We start from the raw sequence: 6,000 nt of genomic DNA, 5'->3' as shown, positions 1-6,000 counted from the left end.
CGACTAATGTGTCTCTTGCTCATACGTGTGGCGGACTCGAACGTTGAGAGGGAGCTTAACGACGCCGCACCGGCCGCTCGAGACAATGCCTGCGTTTTATTCCACTTGAAACACAAAATGGAAAGTCGGAATTTGCATACGGCGCTGTTATTCGTTAATTGGAAAAACGGAGAGAGCATTTTTTTCTCCACGAAATTGTTCACCGTGCTGCGGTTAATCCCTTTGAGGAGGCTAGTTGGCCAAAAATCAGGCCATTTTGTCAATTTTAGAAAGAAATCATCAGCCATTGACCATTTATCGAGTCTTGTATTCGTGAGCTACGCAGATACCGTTGAAAATATAAAAATATGAAACACTAATTATAAAAGATTGCTTGGATTGATTCTTCGTTTCAAATCACTTCAAAATACAGGTTAGAAATCCAGTACCTTCAATCTTTCGATTTCAGTTTGCGATTGCTCATCTTACTCAGGAGGCCATTTTTTACTAATTGTTAGTCACTGAAATGGATATTTTTTCAATAGTCAATTGACTATTGTCATTTGTTGATCATAATTAATATCGGTGCCATGTCGTGAAATTTGATATTTAACGATACGGTATGCATGATGACGGACATTTATTTAATTGATTTTTAGAAACTAGTGTTCATAATAAAACTTCGATCCATCATACAATAAAATCAAACGAGTATACTTGATTTCGAATCACTTTAGAAAATTTGGAATAGAACACGAAAACTAAGCATTTATTATGATTTTATTTTATATCCTTCAGTTTTCAGAGATTCTCGTAGCTCGCGAATTTGATAAATAGTCAATATATGACAGTCTCGTAGTTAAAGTTATACATTTATTTTTGAGCAACCAACCTCCTTAATTCAAAATAATTTTTCTTCAAACTTGCCCTGCTAATTTGTGCTTCTCCTCCTCAAACATTAAACGAACATGTAACATTTCACGTTCTCCATAGATATAAATATTCTTCGTTATTTTCTACACAGTAATTTTCCGAAGCTTAAAATTCTCGGAAAACTGTTGGAACAACATATGCGACTTCAGTTTGTGACGAAATCGAATTTCTGTAACGTTTCCGGTTTTGCCTGGCGTCTAGCGCCTGCAGCGGATCGTCTTTCGCATGAATTACGATCCGGCTTAGCTCAATATTGACCCGAGCGAACGTGTGGCGAATATTATTCCGACATCTGCATAATATCTGTATTCAGTTGCCGCACCTCAAACGGTTCTGTAATTACTTAGCCCGCCACGGTTTGGCGGATAAATATTCTACATCTCGCGCCGGGTTTTCCCCCATGTAAATATCTTGTTTACCACACAAAAATCTATCGTATGTGACAAACGATATCGTTTCGGTGATTGTCGCCCCAATCGAAATGTCAAATCATTGGTGTCTTCGATGCGTACGTCCGTATAAACCAGGTGCATTCATCAGAAGGCTCATGCATACTTACGGAAAAAAGTAAGAGGCGTGATCCAGGACGGTGTCTTCGTCGCGTGATCCAATTTATATCAAGACGCACTTCAGCTCCGTTATGGCTTCCATCGCTCGGCGAGGTTTCAGGTCGTCGGAGGTTGCACGGATATGCAGGGATAGGGATGAAGCAGACCGAGTGCGTCGGAATGATCCCTATGGAAACAATGCAGCCTTAATAATTGATCCCGAAGTATATAAGCGTTGATTATGAATCGAGCTGATTGCCCGAGAGACGTGATGAACGCTCAAACATCGGCTCGTCCACAAAAGCGGTAATGCCCTGCGCCCTGGAACCCTAAAACGATTATCCACTCCAGGGTTTCTCGTTCCAGAGTGGGAGGAATCAGGCCGACGCCAGCTTGCCTCCCGTAACGACGTATTGTCAGGTCTCTTTGGGCAAAGCCCGCCGGGGTTTGGCGCATCGCGAAAATTCAACCCGCAGAGATATTTCTGATGCCGCCATGCCGCCGCCAAATCAACCGCGCGCCTGTAACACCGTCGGAGACTCGGCGAGAGGTCGATAAAGGAATTGGCCAGGTTCAGGAAGTGAATTTATACACGTATAGCCACGGGGTGTCAGAGAATATATAAGCAAAGGTGGTGCTGAGGGAAGAGAAGAGAACCTCACCAAAAGTGAAAGCTTCAGTTATGTACTTCAAAGCCATTGTTTCGCCTTTTTTTTTATATCATGCAAAGTATTGAATAGAATATTCCATTCGTTGATCTAAAGGTTTTTTTGCATCGTTGCTTATGAATTAAAGCTTGAAATTAGAACATAAACACAGGGTATTCAATATTGTACTAGGAATTTCGAAGAATTTTGAAATTTTTACGAGAACGATCAATTCCTCGAAGTTCTTATGATCGCTGAAAATTTTGATACTGACGATGAAATTACGGAATTTGAGATTGCGTGTGAAAAATCGTAGTTACGAAATCAGTGAGTTGTAGAGTGATATTTTTATAGAAATTTGTTGTTACAAGTTACTGGAGTTTTTGATGACATCATATCTGAGCTTGAATCTGCGAACTCAAAGTAGCAGGTGGTATATAATTCATACGGGAATTTTGGGAATTTACATTTTTATCAATCAGCTTCTTCTGTTGAAGTTTAGTCAGCCGCCTTGAATCTGTTACTACAAATCATCTATTTCAGAGACCAACTTGGTAATAAGATACATACGCAAAAGACCCTGAAAATTGGATTTCATACAAATTTTTTGTATTTCCTCACATCGTGTGCTTTAATAACTATCTGACACAATATGTTATACTCATATGAAAGATTCTGTGCCAGAGTAGCCTAACCAGCATTGCCGATAAGGCATATTTTAAATGACTTAGGATAGTTAAAGTGAGCCTTATCAACAATTTGGATTAAGCTACTCTGGCAGTGAACCCTTCATATAATGCAGAGTCTGTGTTCCGCGATCTCATTTCATTCAAATTTCCAACGACAAATTTCTGGATTCAATTGTTATGTCCAGCGTTCCGCTAAACGATTTCCCCATCTTCTTCGACCATCTCTTGACTCTACCTGCTGACTGTTCCACATTCCTCACAGTAACATTATACTCTTCATCCTGTCCTCCTATTTCTATCCAGCCGCACGTCACCTGCTTTCACCCTCACTCCGCTAATTCTATTCCCCACTATTCCGGATTCTCGCACCTTTCATGCACTCGTATTCTTTGTTTCAAGCTTACTGCTATTCCAACGTCCGTTTACTCAACTTCTATTCCATCCTCCATCAAATATACCCAAATTCCAACATTCAAAGAATTCACTTCGTTCAACTATACATTTAAATTCGTCACTATTTCAATAAAGCTCTTATACACTCGATCGTAAACCGTCCTTAGATTAGTTCTTACTCCTTCCTCCATACCTTGACTCGAGAGCAATGACCGGACGCCAAAGTACCCGAAACGACACCTCGGGTGGGTGTAAAAATATATTGACAGCCGCTTGTCAATACCTTCCCTCTAATCCGTAACAAAATAATCAAATTTTTCATCAAGGAAAAAGTTCAAGGCTTACTTAAGTATCGCAACTTAATATTAGTAAGGTTCCTTCGTAAGCATCAAACATAAAGAGTTTAGCGTAAGAAGTTCCGAGCATGCCAAAAGAAGTTTGAAAACACACGTTGGCGCGTTGTACCTTTTCTCCTGATCCTTCTTACTTCCCGCGATTCTTACTGTAAGAAGAGATAACACACGGAAACAGAAATCCTCTTCGATTTCCTTAATCCTAACGTGAGAAAACGGGAAGAGGGAGGAGAAGGGAGGAGAGTGAGAACGTTGGTACCGAACGGCTCTCACAAGCCTGGGTAGAACCACCCTTTTCCGTTCTACCCAACATATATCATGCATTGATGCTAAGGCGCTAAATTGCCGCACCGATTACTTTTGCGAACCAAGTAAATAGACGGATATTCTGGTGGTGAACTAAACTCTTTCAAATTTCACTACCCTCCTGTTTTGGGGGTTCTCGGACAATCGTTCGAGACTCGAGGCAGGCGCCTCGCTAAGAGACAGTCCTGTCCATTCGAGGAGTTATGTAGAGCCTCTTCAGACCATTTGTCCGGTGGGTATTGCTTGCGATAAACACTTTCGTCGTTGTTTTCTTTCTTTTGAGAATAGCTCGGCTCGCGCATCCAAAGTACTCGAGAAGTAGACAAAGCGTTGATCAAACGACACTATCGTGGTTCCAACGGCGGTATCTTGGGCTCTCGTATTTCGGTTTGTTTGAAAAATTTGTCTCTATGATATACGTACCGGCGATGAATAATGCAGGAGGCAACTTTATCGGCCCGGTGAATAAAAGGGCGGCTGATACCTATCGACGAAAACTTGCTTATTGCATATTTTCAGAGCGGCGTGGTGTTGGCAATCCGTGGCGTTCCAAGATCCATCCATACGGAACACGACGACGCCTCGTGGGCGTCCCGACGCCGTTTGGGACCCTTGGAAGATGAAGGGCTCGCGGCACTGTAGGAACGCTCGCTTCCCCTGCAGGAACTCTTAGTGCCGCTTGAATTAATAATCCTCATCGCATTTCGGAATCGAGTGACAGAGCCGAGGCTCGGGGAGCATTCGGGGAAAACGGCAAATTTCCCGCGATAAAGAGACCAGACGCTCGGTGGAAGATATACCGTAAATGCTGAGTTACCGCTGCGCCTCTCGTCAACGAAAACAACAGCTGCGTACCTGCCGGTAGAATATTTAACAGCTATATATTTCGGTTTAGTGGAGGCTGAATTGATGGGTTCGACACAATCCTTTCACTATTCGGATCCTCGGATATCGGGCATCGTACGTTTCTTCCCTCACTGAGAATAATTTCGGTGGTACCTTTATTCGATCCCATTTGATTTCGAAAAATAATAAATCTAGGAATGATGTCTTTAAGCCACTCGGCATTTTACGTGCCATAAATTGGGTCAATATAACTTTCTTCACATTGGATGCTTTCTGTCGATACTTCTGAAAGTGTAAAGAAACTCGAAAACATTATCGACGTTTGCCAGTTTTGTTGTACATATACACATTCTAACCCTGCGTATATGAATTCATCACGACACGAAAACCCTCGCTAACGATTTGCAGTTCATTCTTCTTGCATGAGTATGCTTGATACAGATTCATTATATTCAAACATAATCTCTGTGCATGACAAGTATAAAGTCTGTAAGGCACCAGGGGACCAACTCTACCCGTTAGTAACTCAGTCCAAGAAAGGTTCTAGAATACTAACGAAAGTCTGAATAAGTTGTGACATAGCGTCGTGTATAAGTCTCTGGACAAAAGTGAGAACGAGTTGGGTTTGCTGGGTTAAACTTAGACGAGGACGCAAATCTTAATCTTCTAATTTCATCCTAGAGGGTCGTCCAGAGAAAAGTTGCACTACACTTCGCCTGTAGACTGTGACTTGATCTTCACCAAAGCCATCTTGAATCCAACGACTGGGTGACAAGTCGGACAAGTGTTGAATCTACTTCTTCTCCCTTGTTTGAAAAACTCCGGCTGATGATAATAAGCATACATCAATTTGCACACGCCGTTCAAGTGTACAATTTCCGCTGGGGGATTAGCGAAGTTCTACGTGTATACTGCTTGTTCAGGTGACTTTTGCGTGCACCTAGCTCATTGGGCGCAACGGTATAATTCTGTCGGGTGTTCAGAAGGAGTTGTCTGAAATCTGAACAACAGTCACCAGCTCTTCCCGTCGACTAATTTGTTCCAGGAACAATGGAAAGGCGAGTTGGGCGGTTAGCGTTCGTGGCTAATGGTCCGAGAAACCAACATCGGGTGTAGATTGCCGGCAAGCTTCAGTTTCACGCCAAGTTACGGCAATTAGAGCTCTTGTCTTCTCAAAGAAAACGGATTTTCTTCAGACTCTCACGGAATATAAGAGAACGCACAATAGTAAGACACCGGCTTTATACCCGCTTGACACGCTACATTTTCCGTGCCTACCCATTGATTTGCTCTTAGGTCATTACGC

This window comes from Neodiprion lecontei, chromosome 1, assembly GCF_021901455.1.
Source record: "Neodiprion lecontei isolate iyNeoLeco1 chromosome 1, iyNeoLeco1.1, whole genome shotgun sequence".
Classification (NCBI taxonomy): domain Eukaryota; kingdom Metazoa; phylum Arthropoda; class Insecta; order Hymenoptera; family Diprionidae; genus Neodiprion; species Neodiprion lecontei.
This window is presented reverse-complemented; position numbering follows the sequence as displayed.